At 47.4% G+C, this 21,880-nt stretch overlaps 1 long non-coding RNA gene across 1 annotated transcript; it reads left to right on the forward strand.

Moving 5' to 3' along the window:
- The first annotated feature begins 3,027 nt into the window (after positions 1–3,027).
- Positions 3,028–21,828, forward strand: LOC123493576 (uncharacterized). Its single transcript, XR_012195220.1, has 3 exons — positions 3,028–3,452; positions 8,504–8,543; positions 20,692–21,828. It is a non-coding gene; the product is annotated as an uncharacterized lncRNA (long non-coding RNA).
- The last annotated feature ends 52 nt before the right edge of the window (positions 21,829–21,880 follow it).

A 21,880-nucleotide genomic window follows, 5' to 3' on the forward strand; every position in this document is an offset into this window, starting at 1 on the left:
CTGAACTGACTACTAATCTTTTAGGTAGTAATGTTGTGCTTGAATAATCAAGTGTTTGGTAGTCTGGTGCCTGAGATCTACAAATACTCAATCCTACTTACCTAGCTTACTTCATTTAAACGGGATGCACTAGCCTAAAATATATACGCACTATGCAAAGATAAACATAAGGTAGATTCATGTGGCTAAATTAAGATGACATAGAAAATTGCAGTGATGCATTGATGTTATTCGACGCTCACCTGATACCGAGTTGCAAATTAAGCATTAGAAAATAGCTCATGTGGCCCTTGTAAATAATCTCCATTAGCCCTCTTGCTTGTTTTTGCTAGGTATTTTTCTGTGCTTCACCGTTGTCAAACATTCCTAAATGTTTGTCTTTTGGTTGTTCCAAGATAAGCACTGCTTGTATACATCCCTGTTCGTAGACCAAATCCTTACGAACATCATTGTTTTGTAGATGCTCGTCACTATACAAGGATTTATTGGGTAGATCTTGTGATAAGTGATGCAATGAAAATGGATGCAAAACTTCAATGTAGTTGAAACTATACATAAGAGATATGCAACTTGACGAAGATGACGACATGTGTGAGGAAACAAATTAGACACGGAGCATCAAAATTGAATCGAACCAATGAGAGAAGAAGAGGGGGTGTGAGACGACCTTGTTGGCAGCCGAACTCTGCCGCCTGAGAAGTTCCTAGGCGGTGCTAGGTAGGAGGCGACCATTTCAAAAAACAAAATGCAGTGTGGGTAGCACATGGATATGCAAGTGATAGAGCTTGATATGAGTAGTGTTTCTCAAACATTCGAGTTTCTTTCAACAGTTCGCTAGCACCTAAAATATGTAACCTCGCATGGAAATGATGTATGTTTGAATTTTGTGAAACCTGGGATGATAATAAAACAGATTTTTATGTTTCCTTTGTATTGCCATAATCTTAATTTTCTGTTATTTGAACCATCAGCGATACTACAAATTATGAGTTCGCTACTCATAGAAGTGTGTGCATCCCATCAGTGGACATTGAAAGGACCCAGCACTGGACATTCAAAGGACACTAAATACACAAGCACCCACACTACAGTAGTCACAGGCCAAGTACACTGATGGAGGTTCCATTTCAGCATCTCTTCCTTCACTACAAGAAATCTGTTTTTTTAGGAATGAAGCCACTTTATTGATCAAATTCCACAGAAGGTGGGATACAAACTGGATCATGTGGCTGGCCAAGCCAAACATGACGACCCGGAGCTAGGTTTCTAGCAAATTTTGCTAACCTATGAGCTTCGACATTAACACTACGACTTTCAAAAATAAAGTTACAAAGAAAGGGGGTTGATCTAGATTTTATCTCATGAATGATTGCTCCGTGGTGACCATTGCTGCCCTTCATGATGTCTTCCACCACCTGCTTGCAGTCGAAAGAGATGATGAATCTTTGGAGATGAAGATCTTCAGCAAGAAATAAAGCTTCCCGGCAGGCTATCGCCTCCAACGTCGCTGGGTCACTGACTCCATACACAACTAGCGCTGAGCTTCCCAAAAAGTTGTCGTGGCTATCCCTGCAGACCGCTGCTGCCGACCCACCTCTTTGGGCGCGTACGCCCGCGTCCACGTGAATCATAGCATAATTTGCCGCAGGAGCTCTTGGTCGATTAGTGGTTCCTGGTTGCACATTGGCCAATCTCCGCTGTGTTGGTTGTTTCGACCGCACGATGTTCAAGTCTGCAATAAATCGAGAGATGAAAGATTGTATTGCATGTGGAGATTGGAATATAGCTTCGTGGATGGCTTTCCTCCTAGAAGTCCAGATTGCCCAAAGGGTAACTGCAGTTAGCACAAACTGATCATGCGATAGTGTTTCTAGTAGCGAGAAAAGCCAATTCTTTGCACTCGGTTCAGTGTTCACTGCTAGCTTGCTTCCCAGATCCTCATCGATGAGAGCCCAAGTACATCTGGATACTGTACACTCAAGGGGGGAGTGCCGCCATGAATCCGGCGCGCCACATATCCCGCATGAACTCGAAGTCGACATGTGTCGATGAGCACGGACGTCCTCTGTTGGTAGCGAGTGCTTTGAGAGTCTCCATAAGAACATACGAAATTTAGCTAGTACCTCTGTCCTCCATAAAGTTTTCCATGCTCCCTCCTCTAAGTGGGTAGTCGACGACCCCGATGTACCATCCAGCCATGCCTCTCGCCTTTGCCGTGTTGACACTAGCATTCGGTACGCCGATCTGACCGAAAAACTGCCACTCTTCTCGTGAGCCCAGCACCAAAAATCTTGCATGTTCATTGTGCATAGGGGGATGCTCAAGATAACCTTCACATCAAATTGCATAAACGTGGCTTCTAGCAACTCCTTATTCCAAGTGGCTGAGGTCGGATCGATTAGGTCAGACACAACCGCAGGTGGAATTGCTGCAATGCAGCCATAAGGCCTCATCATCTCCTCCCGTGGGAGCCAGTTATCTTCCCAAATGTTGGTCGTTGCACCGTCGCCAATGCGTCTGATCAGCCCTTGTTTCAAAGTGTCACGCCCTTCAATGATAGCCCTCCAGACTGGGCTAGGATGGTTCCCCAGGTTGGCTTGAAGAATGGTAGTATTGGGGTGGTAAACAATTTTCAGAATACGAGCACTCAAAGACTCCGGCTCTTGTAACAGGCGCCAGGCCGTGCCAACATTGCTAAGTTAAATAGCTCGAAATCTTTGAAGCCCAAACCTCCCATTGCTTTAGGCTGCGTCATAGCCTTCCAAGACACCCAATGGGGTTTGCGTTGTCCGTTTTTACTCCCCCACCAAAACTTCCGAATGAACATGTTCAAATGCTCACAAAGTCCTCCAAGCTACAGCCCGCCAAAGCCCGCTACAGCCCGCCTGACATTTCGGGTGACGTTTTCAGAAATTGTCATGGACAGGCCAAGTGCACTGTCCCGCAAGCCCGCCAAAGCCCGCTACAGCCCGCCTGACATTTGCCCGTATAAAAGCCTAACCCTAACCCTCCTCCCCGCCCCCTCCTCTCTCCCTCCTGCACAGCCCCCTCCTGCTTCCCCATCGTTCCCCACACAGCGCCGCCACCCAAGATCTCATCGCCTCCCTCTTCCCAAAGTTCACCGCCGGCCCTCCCTCTTCTCTCCTAGAGGCAGGACGATGACCACCGCACCGTCAACTGCCGCCACTCTATTCCCTGACATCTATTACCTCTTTCTAGATCTGGAAAACCACTGCATCGTCAACTACCACGACGATGACCACCACGTCCTTGGCCGGTCAGGGGAGGACGAAACGTGCGGCACAAGAGAAGGGCCCCGAGCGGTAGCAGATGCGGGAGGATGGCGACGTCCTACGGCGAGCTGACCTTGGGATCTTGGCGATGCCCGTGTGCCAATGGCGTCCTCCTGGATCTCGCCGACACCTCTTCCTCATGCTCCTCCTCAAGATCTGGTGAGGCTTTGCTTCTCCCCATCCCCTCTGTTCCACAAATTTTTTTGTGCATGCCGACGAGGTTGTCCCAACTAGGTCGTACACGAGGGACCTTGTCTCAACTAGGTTGTCCTCTCTGTAATTTTTGTCCATGATGTTGCTTAGCACTTCATATCTTGAGATAGCCTCTTCTATGTTCGATTTTTCAGATCATGAATTATTTTTCAGTTGGAAGAAAGAAAATAATATTGCTATGACTAGGTGTGAAGATTTTGACCAGGGCAGCCAGTTGCATGTTACTAGAATTTACATTGCTACAAAGTTTTCTTACGAATCTAAAAGAATAGACAGATTTTCCATCTTCATTTTCTTTAGCTATCTTATATCTTAGTCCTCGGAACAGCAAGAGATTAATGTCCTCCTATCGATGTGTGATTATTGCTGAAGCTTTTGAAGTGCTAGTTCTTGCGTGGAAGTGAATATTTTGCTCCAGATTGAATCTACATGATTGCTCCATTTCTAGCTGGCTTTTTTTTGCGGAAATTTCTAGCTGGCTTGTTTGTTTTTATCAGTTTCTCAATAGCAGGGTAAGATCTTTGTTTTTTTATTCCAACTAGTGCTGGTTGTTTGGCTTATCATAGATCTTAATGAGCTTATTGCTGCTAATTATTAACTAGAAACAAAATTAGGTACTGCTGCCAATTCAATCTTGCCTCTCTATTGAGAAACCAATCCCCTGCATTTATTCTGCATTCATAGACTGGTTTTAAACAAAATATGTAATGCATTTCTGTGATGAACATCTTTTTAAATGGTGAGGCTTGCAGTACCTAATTTTACTTTGTTTACTTCTTTTTTGCATAGGTTATTGCTTTGTAATGTAATGAATCAGACCATGTCCTGCTTGAACTAAGTATGTACAAGTTAGTTGGCTGAACTTATGAACTTCTACTATGTGTGCAAGTCTTCTTGCTTTCTAATCAATGAACTAGACCATGTCCTGAATGTACGTGTAATAGAGAATTTCAGTATCTCACTGAATGTATGTGTACTTGAGAATTTCAGTATCTCACGGAATGTACGTGTACTTGAGAATTTCAGTTTGTTCAGAGAGAGAGACGAGTTCAGTTAAGTTTGTCTCTATATGTATGCATTAGAAAAGGACAACAATAACAACAAAGCCTTTAGTCCCAAACAAGTTGGGTAGGCTAGAGGTGAAACCCATAAGATCTCGCAACCAACTCATGGCTCTGGCACATGGATAGCAAGCTTCCACGCACCCCTGTCCATAGCTAGCTCTTTTGGTGATACTCCAATCCTTCAGGTCTCTCTTAACGGACTCCTCCCATGTCAAATTCGGTCTACCCCGCCCTCTCTTGACATTCTCCGCACGCCTTAGCCGCCCGTTATGCACTGGAGCTTCTGAAGGCCTACGCTGAATATGCCCAAACCATCTCAGACGATGTTGGACAAGCTTCTCTTCAATTGGTGCTACCCCAACTCTATCTTGTATATCCTCATTCCAGACTCGATCCTTCTCGTGTGGCCACACATCCATCTCAACATACGCATCTCCGCCACACCTAACTGTTGAACATGTCGCCTTTTAGTCGGCCAACACTCAGCGTCATACAACATTGCGGGTCGAACCGCCGTCCTGTAGAACTTGCCTTTTAGCTTTTGTGGCACTCTCTTGTCACAGAGAATGCCAGAAGCTTGGCGCCACTTAATCCATCCGGCTTTGATATGATGGTTCACATCTTCATCAATACCCCCATCCTCCTGCAACATTGACCCCAAATACCGAAAGGTGTCCTTCTGAGGTATCACCTGGCCATCAATGCTAACCTCCTCCTCCTCAGACCTAGTAGTACTGAAACCGCACATCATGTACTCGGTTTTAGTCCTAAGCCTAAACCCTTTCGATTCCAAGGTTTGTCTCCATAACTCTAACTTCCTATTTACCCCCGTCCGACTATTGTCAACTAGCACCACATCATCCGCAAAGAGCATACACCATGCGATATCTCCTTGTATATCCCTTGTGACCTCATCCATCACCAATGCAAAAAAGATAAGGGCTCAAAGCTGACCCCTGATGCAGTCCTATCTTAATCGGGAAGTCATCAGTGTCGACATCACTTGTTCGAACACTTGTCACAACATTATCGTACATGTCCTTGATGAGGGTAATGTACTTTGTTGGGACTTTGTGTTTCTCCAAGGCCCACCACATGACATTCCGCGGTATCTTATCATAGGCCTTCTCCAAGTCAATGAACACCATATGCAAGTCCTTCGTTTGCTCCCTATCTCTCTCCATAAGTTGTCGTACCAAGAAAATGGCTTCCATGGTCGACCTCCTAGGCATGAAACCAAACTGATTTTTGGTCACGCTTGTCATTCTTCTTAAGCGGTGCTCAATGACTCTCTCCCATAGCTTCATTGTATGGCTCATCAGCTTAATTCCACGGTAATTAGAACAACTCTGAACATCCCCCTTGTTCTTGAAGATTGGTACTAATATAGTCCGTCTCCATTCTTCTGGCATCTTGTTTGCCCGAAAGATGAGGTTGAAAAGCTTGGTTAGCCATACTATCGCTATGTCCCCGAGACCTTTCCACTCCTCAATGGGGATACAATCCGGGCCCATCGCCTTGCCTCCCTTCATCCTTTTTAAGGCCTCCTTGACCTCAGACTCCTGGATTCGCCGCACAAAACGCATGCTGGTCTCATCAAAGGAGCCGTCCAATTCAATGGTAGAACTCTCATTCTCCCCATTGAACAGCTTGTCGAAGTACTCACGCCATCTATGCTTAATCTCCTCGTCCTTCACCAAGAGTTGGCCTGCTCCGTCCTTGATGCATTTGACTTGGCCAATATCCCTCGTCTTCCTCTCTCGGATCTTGGCCATCTTATAGGTGTCTCTTTCGCCTTCCTTCGTGCCTAACCGTTGGTAGAGGTCCTCATACGCCCGACCCCTTGCTTCACCAACAGCTCGCTTTGCGGCCTTCTTCGCCATCTTGTACTTCTCTATGTTGTCTGCACTCCTATCCAGGTATAAGCGTCTGAAGCAATCTTTCTTCTCTTTAATCGCCTTCTGGACATCATCATTCCACCACCAGGTATCCTTATCTTCGCTTCTCCTTCCCCTAGACACTGCAAACTCCTCTGAGGCCACCTTACGAATGCAAGTCGCCATCTTCATCCACACATTGTCCGCATCCCCTCCTTCCTCCCAAGGGCCCTCCTTAATGACCCTCTCCTTGAACGCCTGAGCTACCTCCCCCTTGAGCTTCCACCACTTCGTTCTAGCGACTTTGGCACGCTTATCCCGCTGGACACGAATCCGAAAGCGGAAGTCAGCAACCACCAGCTTATACTGGGGTACAACACTCTCTCCAGGTATCACCTTACAGTCTAGGCACGCACGCCTATCTTCTCTTCTCGAGAGGATGAAATCAATCTGGCTAGAGTGTTGGCCACTACTAAAAGTCACCAGATGTGATTCTCTCTTTTTAAAGAGGGTGTTAGCTACAATCATGTTGTAGGCTAGAGCAAAACTTAAGACATCTTCCCCTTCTTGATTCCTGATGCCATAGCCAAAGCCCCCATGCGCCCCTTCAAAACCTGTGTTAGATGTACCCACGTGGCCATTGAGGTCTCCTCCTATGAAGAGCTTCTCACCAATCGGTACACTCCTAACCATGTCTTCCAGGCCTTCCCAGAACTCCCTCTTGGTGTTTTCATTGTGGCCTACTTGCGGGGCATACGCGCTGATAACATTGAGAAGCAAGTCCTCAACTACCAGCTTGACCAAGATAATCCGGTCCCCACGTCTCTTGACGTCTACCACTCCATACTTGAGGCTCTTGTTGATCAAGATGCCTACGCCACTTCTGTTTGCAGCCGTCCCCGTGTACCATAGCTTGAAGCCGGTATCCTCCACCTCCTTCGCCTTCTGTCCTCTCCATTTGGTTTCTTGGACGCAAAGGATATCAACACCTCTCCTCACCGCTGCATCAACTAGCTCCCGGAGCTTCCCTATCAGAGACCCTACATTCCAGCTACCTAAGCGAATCCTCCTAGGCTCGGCTAGCTTCCTTACCCTTTGCACTCGTCGAGTCAAATGCGAAGACCCTTGCTCATTTTCCACTACATCCGGGCGCCGATGTAGCGTGCCACTAAGGATGCGACGACCCGATCCTCACTCACTTGCCACCGTATCCAGATCAAGATACGGCGCGCCACCTGGGGGGTAACGGCCCGGCCCTTGCCCATTTTCCACCACACCCGGGTTCCGATGTGGCGCGTCGCTGAGAGGGTTACGCCCCAACGAAAATCTATTGGGTTTCATCTCCATAAGAGTGGCTGAGTTTTTACGTTGGCTCGCCAAGCCTATCACAACCCTCCTCCTTTACCCGGGCTTGGGACCGGCTATGTTGAGACAACATAGGCGGAGTTATGCATTAGAAAAGGATGCATGAAAAAAAATAGTTTTAAGTTAATGGAAGGACCGGTGCATAAACTACAATTATATATATTTTTGAAACCTGATGGGGACCAAGTGCATAAACCTGATGGAGCAGCTTATTCAGTGGTAAATCTTGTGCCTCTCCCTCTCACTCACGGAGCAGCTTTTTCGGTGGTTAACTTGTGTGATTCTCCTTCTCCCTTTCAGCTTTTGTAGATGGAAGAAAGCTAAGCATACGAGTTTACCCCACTGAATAAGCTGCTCCCTGAGTGAGAGGGAGAGGCACAAGATTACCATTGAACAAGCTGCTCCATTAGACATGATTGAAACAATAAAATAATGAAATATTGTAACAATCTGCATCTTTGGGATTTAGATGTACACACACATAATGTAGTTTTATTTTTTCTGCACCAAATGACAGATATTCCAAACATAATCTCTTGTTGGAGAACTAATTCATAATTTCCAGTCATATGAGTTTTCCCCTAGTGGTATTCCTGATGAAACTTGATGTCTTACTTTTTGTAACCTTTAATGTTGAAAAGTTGGTGTTCTTATTCTGGTCTGCATGTAATCCTTCTGCTATGGATTGCAGTGTCCTGGTTGCTGAGAAACGTGTCAACTCACCGCTGCTGGTAATTTTGCATCTCCATTTGTGAATATATTATTGTTCCTTTCAAATACTAATTCTTCAGCTGGATTCTTGATAACTGTATCCTTGGGCTAAAATTTTACATTCTTATATAGGTCCAGTACTGTCTCCTTCGTAGCTTTTTGATTTATTTTCACTTTTTTTTATCTAAGCTTTAACTGTCAAGTATCAACACTTCATTTTTGTTTCTTGTTCGTTGGCGCGAGTGGATCTCCATGCTCCTTTCCACGGCCTCCACGAGAGTTCTCATCAATGGCCACCCAGGGCCTCCGATCGACCACGCTCACGGCCTCCGTCAAGGCGATCCGGTCTCACCCATGCTCTTCACCTTGGTCATCGACGTGCTGAACTCCATGCTGCTACGTGCGGTTCAGCTGGGCCTCCTTCATCGCTTGACCACCCGTCACGCAGCTTCGAGCATATCCCTTTATGCCGACGATGTGGTCATCTTCTGCCATCCGGACTCTCACGACCTCGCCACGGTTCGCAGGCTCCTCCACGTCTTTGCCCTCGCTTCTGGGCTGCTGTGACGCCCCCGATTTGACCGTACACTAATCATGCACGCAAATGTGTACGATCAAGATCAGGGACTCACGGGAGGATATCACAACACAACTCTACAACATAAATAAGTCATACAAGCATCATAATACAAGCCAGGGGCCTCGAGGGCTCGAATACAAGTGCTCGATCATAGACGAGTCAGTGGAAGCAACAATATCTGAGTACAGACATAAGTTAAACAAGTTTGCCTTAAGAAGGCTAGCACAAACTGGGATACAGATCGAACGAGGCGCAGGCCTCCTGCCTGGGATCCTCCTAACTACTTCTGGTCGTCGTCAGCGGCCTGCACGTAGTAGTAGGCACCTCCAGTGTCGTAGGTGTCGTCGTCGACGGTGGCGTCTGGCTCCTGGACTCCAGCATCTGGTTGCGACAACCAGATAGCAAGGAAAGGGGGAAAGAGAAGCAACCGTGAGTACTCATCCAAGTACTCGCAAGCAAGGAGCTACACTACATATGCATGGGTATATGTGTAAAGGGGCATATCAGTGGACTGAACTGCAGAATGCCAGAATAAAAGGGGGGTAGCTAGTCCTGTCGATGACTACGCTTCTGGTCATCTCCGTCTTGCAGCATGTAGAAGAGAGTAGATTGAAATCCTCCAAGTAGCATCGCATAGCATAATCCTACCCGGCGATCCCCTCCTCGTCGCCCTGTTAGAGAGCGATCACCGGGTTGTATCTGGCACTTGGAAGGGTGTATTTTATTCAGTATCCGGTTCTAGTTGTCATAAGGTCAAGGTACAACTCCGGGTCGTCCTTTTACCGAGGGACACGGCTATTCGAATAGATAAACTTCCCTGCAGGGGTGCACCACATAACCCAACACGCTCGATCCCATTTGGCCGGACACACTTTTCTGGGTCATGCCCGGCCTCGTAAGATCAACGCGTCGCAGCCCCACCTAAGCACAACAGAGAGGTCAGCACGCCGGTCTAACCCTATGCGCGCAGGGGTCTGGGCCCATCGCCCTATGCACACCTGCACGTTGCGTACGCGACCGGAAGCAGACCTAGCCTAGTGGCGTTCCAGTCCAATCCGGCGCGCGCCACTCAGTCGCTGACGTCACGAAGGCTTCGGCTGATACCACGACGCCGGGATACCCATAACTACTCCCGCGTAGATGGTTAGTGCGTATAGACCAAATGGCCAGACTCAGATCAAATACCAAGATCTTGTTAAGCGTGTTAAGTATCCGCGAACGCCGACCAGGGCCAGGCCCACCTCTCACCTAGGCGGTCTCAACCTGCCCTGTTGCTCCGCCACAAGTAACAGTCGGGGGCCGTCAGGAACCCAGGCCCACCTCTACCGGGGTGGAGCCACCTGTCCTTTCAGCCCCCTCATCAGAATCACTTGCGGGTACTCACCGAGCCGACCCGACTTTAATCACCACATGTGTCATGTATATAATGTATATAGTATATACCCGTGATCACCTCCCGAAGTGATCACGGCCCAGTAGTATAGCATGGCAGACGGACAAGAGTGTAGGGCCACTGATGGAACACTAGCATCCTATACTAAGCAGTAGGATAGCAGGTAAGGGTAACAACTGTAGCAACAATGTCAGGCTATGCATCAGGATAGGATTAACGGAAAGCAGTAACATGCTACACTACTCTAATGCAAGCAGTATAGAGAAGACTAGGCGATATCTGGTGATCAAGGGGGGGGCTTGCCTGGTTGCTCTGGCAAGTAGGAGGGATCGTCAACTCCGTAGTCGAACTGGGCAGCAGCAGCGTCGGTCTTGTAGTCTACCGGAGGGAAGAGGGGGAAGAAGCAGTAAATACAATGCAAACATAAGCATGGCGGTGCATGACAAGACAATGCGCGGTGCTAGGTGTGCCCTAACGCGGTAGGCGGTGATACCGACGAAGGGGGGAAACATCCGGGAAAGTATTCCCGATGTTTCGCATTTTCGGACAGATGAAACGGAGGCGGAAAGTTGCGAGTTTGCTATGCTAGGGATGTGTGGCGGACGAACGGGCTGCGTATCCGGATTCGTCTCGTCGTTCTGAGCAACTTTCATGTAGAAAGTATTTTCATCCGAGTTACGGATTATTTTATATTAATTTTCAAAGTTTTTAATTCATTTTAGAATTAACAGACTTAAATTAATTAGGAAATGTCATTATGACGTCAGCATGACATCAGGGTGATGTCAGCAGTCAACAGTCAGTTGACTTGGTCAAACTGACGCGTGGGTCCCGGTTGTCATTGACTTAGGTTAACTAAACATGATTAGTTAATTTAATTAAGTGATTAGGTTAATTAGGCTGAATTAAGTTAATTAAGTCTTTAATTAATTAATATTTTTATTTTTATTTTTTAATGTTCCAGGGGCTGGTCCCCACATGTCATGGGGCCAGGGGGGAAGTGGGTTCGGCGTTAGCGGGCGCCCGGGTGTGGTGCGCGTGCCCGAGGCCGTAGCTTGCCCGGGCGACGGGGGGGCGCGAGCAGAGGCGCGGGAGAACGTGGGGAGCGGCAGCAGCGGCGGGAGGCAGAGGCGAGCGAGGTGGGCAGCAGTGGGGGAAGCGGGCGGTAGGGCGAAGCGGGGCCGCACGGGCGAGGCGTTGGAGAGCAGCAGCAGCGGGCAGCGCGGCAGGGGCGGCCACGACGGAGATGGGGCGGTAACGGGCGACGACGCGGGGAGAGAAGGAGAGGCCGGGGGGCCTCACCGGGGTTGTAGGGTCTTAGGCAGCGGGGCGTGGTGAGGACGACGGGGACGACGTGCGGCGAGGCGACGAGGTCCGGCGGCGGGTGACGGCGATCCGGGGAAGGGAACGGCTCGATCGGCGCGAGGCAGAGGTCTCGAGCTCCGATGCGTCCTTGTAGTTGACGAAGACGGCGGAGGCGGTGCTCCCGGCGTAGTCTGAGGTGGCGGGGAGGACGTCGGGCGCGGGCGGCGGCATCGATCGGTGCCAGGGGCGCCCGATCTGGAAACAAGGGGAGGGAGCGTGCGAGGGAGGAAGAGTCGTGGGGGGGGGGGGAGTGGGGGACGTGGCTTTAGGTCACAGGGGGGGTGCGGGGATAAGGCGACGGGGTGGGCTGGCCTGGTGGCTGACTGGGCCGACCTGTTGGGTCGGTTGGCCCGGGGGTCTTTCTTTTTATTTATTTATTGGTTTGGTTTTCTTTTATCTATTTCCTTTTTACTGTTTTATCTCACTTTCTATTTACTATAGTTTTATAAAATGCTAAATTAGTTCCTAAAATAGTGTTACTACTTATTCTAATGTCACAATAACTTGGGCTCCCAAATAAATTAGTTTAATATTTATATATTATAAAAAGCATTTAATTATTGGTTTTAGCTGCTGTTTTGCTCATTTTAGAGTATTTACACATTTTATAAAAGTGTGGTTTCTCCTCCATTATTACTTAGGATTTATTTGTTCCAATTTGAACATTTTAGTTTTAATGTTTGAAAACTTTTATCGTTTGCCTTGATTTTGAATTTTGAATTTGAACGGGATTCAATCATCGGGAGAATAACAACAGTGATCGTGGTGATGTGGCCCCATTAGCAGGGAATTACTGTAGCCTAATTATCCGGGCGTCACAATTCTCCTCCACTACATGAAATCTCGTCCCGAGATTTAAGAGGGGTGTAAGGGGGAAAGTCCTGGTTACGAAATTCTAACGATTCTTCTCGGTCTTGGTTGCTCTTCTCGAAGAGGTCGATCCATTACGTTGAGGTCTTCATTTCTCCGCTTCAGGTCATCATGATGAAGTCGTCATCATTCCTTCGGGATTTCCATCGTACTTACGAAAGAATAAAGGGTGGGTATTCCGGGAGAACGGACCTCTGCAAGGTTGACTATCTGGTAGCTAACATCGGGGAAGGTGGCGGTAAGTAACTCTCGAACTGAAACTTAAGAAAATATCAAGAGCAACGTGAGGAGGTGTCATGGAAAGTTTCGAGCGGGCAGGCAATCATTCTATGCCTGTTACAGGGCGTGAAAGGGGTTCAAAGCAACGGAAATAAGTATTTTGTCTGATGCCAGAATTGATGATCTCTCGGAAGGTGGCTCATGAATTACATACAAGGCCACGCGCGAGGAACAACCATGGGAACAGGGGTGTTTTCAGGAGAGTCAGGTTTCGATCCTGTGGAACTGTGGGTTATGGGCCCACCATGTGGGTTAAAAGTAGGAAGGGCGGTGACATCTTGCACGATCATGATAGCAAGGCATGTCAGAGGTTAACCTGTCAGTTATATGTCAGCAACATCGTCGGTACCAAGGGCGAGGGACGAAGAGAACCATTTCCCTGCCCGTTGAAATGAGGCGGACCATTAGGCAAAATTCTCATCCATCGGTGGTTACCGAAATGTCACCAACAATAGTAACAGGGTCTTACTGACAGAGTTGTACACCGAGGTGTTTACATAAGCAGGAGAATATTACTGCTTAGATCATATAGATCACCAGAAAGGTTAAACCAAACAATGGAAAGGAAAATATGATTATCAGATTAAACAGAAGAATGGAAAGGAAAATGTGTTTAAACACATATTTCAAGGGTATATCCTTCCCAAGGACAAGCTGAGCATGATATTCATGACAGGATATAATGTAGAAAACTCTTTAGGTAGGGGAGAGAAATTTCATGACATTACCCATACAACGGTGTTTGGATAATTGAGCAGGAAACATTTAGCATTGGGCTTCAAATGTTCCTGTTGAAAATCGGAGTACCATAGACATGCTTCGAGGTAGCATTGACATGGTCAACAGGTGAGGATCAGACTTAGGAAACAAAAAGGACCCATCAGGAACAACTTATAGAATAAGTCTTACAATTTCCTCATGGAAGAACAGCTAACCTTGCTAAAAGGGAAAACCTATAACAATAGGTCCTCTGGCCAGGTGTGTTAGGCATGACATCACCTTACCGGGTCATGAATAGACCAATGTGACAACTCTTGGAAATATGTTCCAACCATCATATCTGACCGAGATTCAGATCTGATTGGTGTCAGGATAACTCAGACTCGGGATGCCTGAGAAGAAAGGTGCAACACGAATTGTCGAGATGACATTGTAAGATTCTCGGGAAATGAACTATGAAACCAAGTTCCGAAACAAGAGTTCATCATTAAATCAAGGGGAGGTGAGGAGGTGACTGATTGACTCAGCGACAATTCCTCGAGATTTCCAAAAAGAGGGATTTCCACACTTATGTGAACAAGGAGATAACTTTTGTCAGTTCAAATGATATAATGAGGTATGCTCGAGGAAACATACACGATTGAACATTGGTTGACGGTGCACCCGAAATATGGGCTAGGTAGCACGATCAATGTTCGAATGATGATTCATTAACCAATAGTCTAAGCATGAACTATCGACCATTAGCTCCAAAGCAATAGGATTGCTAGAAGTTTTGAATTCACGCATCCTAGTTCAATTGTCGGTATTCAGGTTAGAAACAACACGGGGATCAGAAAGCAAATGGAGATGGCGAGAAGTATTACTATATCAAGAATTCTCAAGAGGTGGAGAAATTCTCACAATATCCTTGACATAAGAGATAGCAATACTCCAAGGTAGAACATAACATAAGTTGGATAATAAGGATCTCAAGGTACAACACAAAACATGAACAAGTTTGTATTGAAGGGAAAGCAAGAATGTTGCCGATGATAACACAAATCATCGAGGGGCAAGGATGGTATTTCTCATCATGAATTCAATTGATATCCTGGAGGAACTCAGAATGTTGATGATGATCATGACAAATTTTGTCGAGAGGTTTCATGGAGATGTAATCGATCGACGATGACATCAAGTCAAAGGAATGATGAAAGCGAAAGGTTATTGGAACCACGGGTAGCACACAAACTCGGGGTCAAGTTTGTTGTTCGAGGTGAAACGATATGACGAGGAAAATCGACGTAAGCTTAGCTCATCGTCGAAGTGGTGCTCCGGGAATAAGGACCAGGTAGCACAGTTAAAATCATCAAGATAATGATATAGCCAAACAGGCTAGGAATGACGCGATCGGGTACAAACTCGTAAGTAAGGAACATTACTAAAAGTTGTTGAACCGTAGTGCGGACTCGATTCAATTGTCGGGGTACTCGAGTGATTAACCACTCAAAACCCAGGAAAAATAGTAATCCGTGAGAATGTAGTACTTGATGAAGAACTCATAAGAAGTTATGCGGTTCCGTGATAGTCTCGAGATACCAGGGGGCAATACTCGACGACAAATCAAAGTAGAGGGTGGATTGGGGTATTGCTCTATAGAAGACAATTACTTAAACTTGCATAGGAAATGGTATTTAAAGGAGAACATGGTCGGAACCACGATCGCAAAGGATCAATTCACCGATACCAGATGATATTATACCAGGGAAATAGTTATTATTATAAGAAGCTTCCATGATAGGATCTACATCGTGTCCATGGGCATGAACACAAAGGTTCAAGGTCGACTCCCACTTCTTCACTGTATAACCTTCCATTCACTCCTCGCTTTGATAAAGGCATAGTGTTGAAAGTTTTACCTCGTGAAATACCAGATGAGTATGACTCGTGAAAACTTCTGAGTTCACACATATTAAGGAAGGCATAGGTTCAACCCGTCAGGGTATCGTGGAATCATATACCACCAGCTTCAACAGTAAATACCACCAGCTCGAAAACGGAGCATGGTTGAGAAAACAGAGGATACAATTTACCAAAGGCATTATATACCCATGGAAAGACTCACAAGGTTATTCAATAGGAAGGACACTGTCGGATAAAATCCAACAAAGGAACCGATGGTCCACAAGGGATCTGATGTGAGCATCGGTACTCAACCAGAGGAAGAAGAATGCAAGGAGATCTGATTATAGAAACAACTGACTAACTCAAAGTTCGAATGCAAAAAGAATTATGATTTCCAAATCAGGGGGTCAGAAGCAACGCTCTGATCAAGGATGGATAAGTGAGTAGGCTTAGGGGTACAATCGATGGCAATTTGATAGGTCGAGATCCAGCTCATGTTAAAAATGACGTTTGAGCCAGAAGGAAGAATTCTAGGATCTGATTGAGGATTGTGAGCATTCGCAATATTTTGAATCAACAGACTCAAAATGATAATGACAAGGAATGACTATAAGATTACGAGACTTATGGGATTATCCATAATGCAAGCAAGCAAGAATTTCAAGAGCAATAGGCTCCTGAGGATTTTCGGAAGATCGAATGGTATTCTGAACACTTTTGTGATATACTTGAATTCAACTGGGGATGAGCGGATACTCGGTAAGTGCGAGAATTATCCGTAGGGGTATTCAGGTGTCAAAGAACAGCATAGCAGTAAGCTCAAAGGATTCTTTGAACAACAGAGAGCATTACGGGGTATCTTGTAGTAACAAGATCAACTGGGAAACATTGTATGAATTGCGAGTATACGTGGTTATCCATAGGAGTTCATCGATGAAAGGGAATTGTAAAAGCGATGAACACAAGTTCTTGGGTTATCAGCGGAGAGTATCTTCAGGGTCTTCACGTGCAGCAGACGATCATTAGTAATAAGGGGCTCTCCGGGTGAAAGCGATAACGAGATCCTAATGTTAGATTTAGCAAAACTCACTTAACCCGAATAGAAGAGAGATCAGAGTCCCAGAGACAAGGAGTAAAAGATCCTAATACCACCCAATGGCGACGTGGGCCCGTAAGACACACAGCCATGTTAGTAAAAGTTTTTGCAATGTCTAGACTCGACTTCGGCCAAGGAGTTGGAAAGGGGGATTCCTACAGGCAGTCGGCTCTGATACCAACTTGTGACGCCCCCGATTTGACCGTACACTAATCATGCACGCAAATGTGTACGATCAAGATCAGGGACTCACGGGAGGATATCACAACACAACTCTACAACATAAATAAGTCATACAAGCATCATAATACAAGCCAGGGGCCTCGAGGGCTCGAATACAAGTGCTCGATCATAGACGAGTCAGCGGAAGCAACAATATCTGAGTACAGACATAAGTTAAACAAGTTTGCCTTAAGAAGGCTAGCACAAACTGGGATACAGATCGAACGAGGCGTAGGCCTCCTGCCTGGGATCCTCCTAACTACTCCTGGTCATCGTCAGCGGCCTGCACGTAGTAGTAGGCACCTCCAGTGTCGTAGGTGTCGTCGTCGACGGTGGCGTCTGGCTCCTGGACTCCAGCATCTGGTTGCGACAACCAGATAGCAAGGAAAGGGGGAAAAGAGGGAGAGAAGCAACCGTGAGTACTCATCCAAAGTACTCGCAAGCAAGGAGCTACACTACATATGCATGGGTATATGTGTAAAGGGGCATATCAGTGGACTGAACTGCAGAATGCCAGAATAAAAGGGGGGTAGCTAGTCCTGTCGATGACTACGCTTCTGGTCATCTCCGTCTTGCAGCATGTAGAAGAGAGTAGATTGAAATCCTCCAAGTAGCATCGCATAGCATAATCCTACCCGGCGATCCCCTCCTCGTCGCCCTGTTAGAGAGCGATCACCGGGTTGTATCTGGCACTTGGAAGGGTGTATTTTATTCAGTATCCGGTTCTAGTTGTCATAAGGTCAAGGTACAACTCCGGGTCGTCCTTTTACCGAGGGACACGGCTATTCGAATAGATAAACTTCCCTGCAGGGGTGCACCACATAACCCAACACGCTCGATCCCATTTGGCCGGACACACTTTTCTGGGTCATGCCCGGCCTCGTAAGATCAACGCGAGCAGAGGCGCGGGCGAGCGTGGGGAGCGGCAGCAGCGGCGGCCGGCGTGGAGCTCCGGCGGGAGGCAGCGGCGAGCGAGGTGGGCAGCAGTGGGGGAAGCGGGCGACAGGGCGAAGCGGGGCCGCACGGGCGAGGCGTTGGAGAGCAGCAGCAGCGGCCAGCGCGGCAGGGGCGGCCACGACGGAGATGGGGCGGTAACGGGCGACGACGCAGGGAGAGAAGGAGAGGCCGGGGGGCCTCACCGGGGTTGTAGGGTCTTAGGCAGCGGGGCGTGGTGAGGACGACGGGGACGACGTGCGGCGAGGCGACGAGGTCCGGCGGCGGGTGACGGCGATCCGGGGAAGGGAACGGCTCGATCGGCGCGAGGCAGAGGTCCCGAGCTCCGATACGTCCTTGTAGTTGACGAAGACGGCGGAGGCGGTGCTCCCGGCGTAGTCTGAGGTGGCGGGGAGGACGTCGGGCGCAGGCGGCGGCATCGATCGGTGCCAGGGGCGCCCGATCTGGAAACAAGGGGAGGGAGCGTGCGAGGGAGGAAGAGTCGTGGGTGGGGGAGTGGGGGACGTGGCTTTAGGTCACGGGGGGGTGCGGGGATAAGGCGACGGGGTGGGCTGGCCTGGTGGCTGACTGGGCCGACCTGTTGGGTCGGTTGGCCCGGGGGTCCTTTTTTTTTTATTGGTTTGGTTTTCTTTTATCTATTTCCTTTTTACTGTTTTATCTCACTTTCTATTTACTATAGTTTTATAAAATGCTAAATTAGTTCCTAAAATAGTGTTACTACTTATTCTAATGTCACAATAACTTGGGCTCCCAAATAAATTAGTTTAATATTTTATATATTATAAAAAGCATTTAATTATATGTAGCTGCTGTTTTGCTCATTTTAGAGTATTTACACATTTTATAAAAGTGTGGTTTCTCCTCCATTATTACTTAGGATTTATTTGTTCCAATTTGAACATTTTAGTTTTAATGTTTGAAAACTTTTATCGTTTGCCTTGATTTTGAATTTTGAATTTGAACGGGATTGAATCATCGGGAGAATAACAACAGTGATCGTGGTGATGTGGCCCCATTAGCAGGGAATTACTGTAGCCTAATTATCCGGGCGTCACAGCTGCAAACCAACTTTGACAAGTGTTCGGCCGCTCCTATCTAATGCACCAAGGATCACATTGTTGCTATAGCCACGGAGATGCAGTGTCCCGTCACTCACATTCCCATCACCTACCTCGGGCTGCCCCTCTCAGTCCGCAAGGCCTCTTCGACGAGCTTGCAACCGATCATTGACAAGCTTGGGCGCAAGCTCTCCACATGGCGGGCATCTATGCTATCCAAGGGAGACCGCCTATCCCTTGTGCACCATGTCCTAAGTGCCATCCCCACGCACTTCCTCATGGCCATTGCCTTCAACAGCACTGCCATCAAGAAGGTGAACCGGATCATCCGCGGATTTTTATGGGCAGGATCAGACAAGGCCAACGGTGGTCAGTGCCTCGTCAACTGGCAGTGTGTATGCCGGCCTATCTCCCTCGGTGGCCTCGGCATCCGAGGCATACAGCGTACGGGCATCTCTCTTCGTGTTCGTTGGCTATGGCTGCAACGTACCGACGCTACTCGCCCCTGGAGCCACCTTCACATCCCCCACGACGCGAACGCGAGTGCAATTTTCAAAGCCTCCACGACTTGGCAGCTTGGAGCTGGAGATACTTGCAGATTCTGGACCGACCACTGGATCGCTGGCAGGTCTGTGGCCGAGATCGCCCCTCTCGTTCTCGCTCTCGTCCCAAGGCGCCTTCGGAAGGAGCGCTACATGTGTGATGGTCTACACCAGCGCTCTTGGGTGCAGGATATCCGAGGCGCGCTTGGGCCGGCGGCCATGGTGCAGCACGTCGAGCTATGGTGTTTGGTGCGGCACACTAATCTCTCCAGCGAGCCGGACACGCTACGCTGGCGATGGACCTCTTCTGCTACATATACTGCAAGTTCCTGTTACAAGGCCTTATTCTTCGAAGCTTGTGAAGACCCTTTCTGGCGGCTCACCTGGCGACCTTGGGCTCCTCTCCGCGTCAAGTTCTTCCTTTGGCTGGCCATGCAAGACCGCTGCTGGACCGCGGAACGCCTGGCTCGCCGCGGATTGCCCCACGACGACACTTGCGCCCTGTGTGACCAAGAGGAGGAGACCATGCACCACCTTCTTGCCGGATGCTCTTTCTCTCGCCAAATTTGGCACGAGATCCTCGGCTGGGCGTGTGTGCCCATCAACCTCCCTGACCCCAGCACACCATTCCAGTTATGGTGGCAATCCTCTCTCGACCTCGCGCCCGCTTCCATGCGCAAGGGTCTATCCTCCCTCATCATCCTCTCAGCTTGGTGGATTTGGAAGCACCACAACGCTTGCATTTTTGACGGAGCGACACCATCGATCAACCTCACCTCCGACACCATCAAGGACGAGGCGCGACTATGGACCAAGGCGGGCGCCACCGGAATGCAAAACATTATCCCCGGTGCTTAGTCTCTAGTTTTCGGTCGCGGGGCTGAGCATACCCCCATCTGTTGTGCTCCTTCGCTTGTACACCATGCCTAGTGCGCACATGGCCTTGTAAGCGTTGTAATCCCATGCTTGTACTCTTCTTCTATCAATCCCATGCCTAGTGCGCAAAAAAATAAATTGTTTCTTGTTTGGATGGTATGCACAAGTACATAACACTTCATTTTTTACCTGTAACTTGGCTGTTTTAATTAATTTGGATATAAATGAAACATATATGTTGTAGATACTATGTTATCCTCATTTGTAGGCACTATAAGATTTACGATTTTTTGACAGCATGTAATCCATTTTTCACTTTCTTGCAGTTCTCTTGTTATCTATCCGTATCGACCAATATCTGTTGTTTTGTAAATATGTTTGGTATGATTGGGTAGCGGGCTACTCGGTGCAGCCCATCACAATCTGTCATGACGTGATAATTGCCATTTGGAGGGCTGACGGCAAGACCTATAATAAAAACCTTAATAGTTTGTATGTTATGTCTATGTAACCTGGATTCTACTATTTCCTAATCTTGTTGTGTGATATATTTTGTATATGTTGTAAATTATTATTTCATGGAGAATATTGTGAATTGCAAATGTTGTAGATACCTGCGGGCGGACGCATATTAATTGATATATGTATGTACGCGATTTTGGAAATGCTTGTCTTTGGTGAAAGTTGCCATTATGATCTGTGTAACAAGTTATGCTAAAAAATGTGTTGGTGAAACTTGGGTGGAAAGAAAGAGATAATGGGACTAAATTGAAATTGTGCCTAAATCCATGATGATTTTCGTGACGAAAATAATTTCCATGTAGGCAGCCACGTCATTCCAATTTATGATTCAGAAATCCTACGTGGCATCGTCCGTCACGAAGGTTAGGGCCTGGTTTGGGCTGCGCGGGCCTCGGGCTAATCCTTGACGGCCGAGAACCGTCATGGACGACTTGATGTCAAATTATGACGCGATATACATGACGGAATTCAAATCTGTCATGCATGGCCACGCATGACAGTTTTCGCCTGGTCTGTGACGGACATGAACTGTCATGTATTAACAGGTTTCTTATAGTGCTTTGAACAGCTATAAAATCTTCAGGTTCAGGTTCAAAGCACAAGAGTTCAGGGATCTAGATCAGGTCAACAACAAATGAGAAACAACTGTCCGCAACAGGATATCAAACTTATATGCATGCCCAAATCAAACACAATTAAATTATATTCAGATGGACCTTGATTAGGCATTCGCTACACTAATCGGGTATAGTGCTTGCTGTTCATTATTCTTGCTATCAGCTAGAGAAAATGGCCAGAGAGTTTCAGATTTTAGTTAACTAATCATCATCATTATAGTATGAGCTTCTGGTTTTGCAATGCAGTAGCCGTATGTAAAGGTAGCCAAGATGAGATAATGGGGAGGGAGGGGGCTGTGCGCATGGACCGCTGGTACAGGTACGCTTTATACGTTACTCAAAAAAAAAATAACGCTTTATACATGTACCACGGTCC

Source organism: Aegilops tauschii, unplaced genomic scaffold, assembly GCF_002575655.3.
Source record: "Aegilops tauschii subsp. strangulata cultivar AL8/78 unplaced genomic scaffold, Aet v6.0 ptg000680l_obj, whole genome shotgun sequence".
NCBI classification, from domain to species: Eukaryota; Viridiplantae; Streptophyta; class Magnoliopsida; order Poales; family Poaceae; genus Aegilops; species Aegilops tauschii.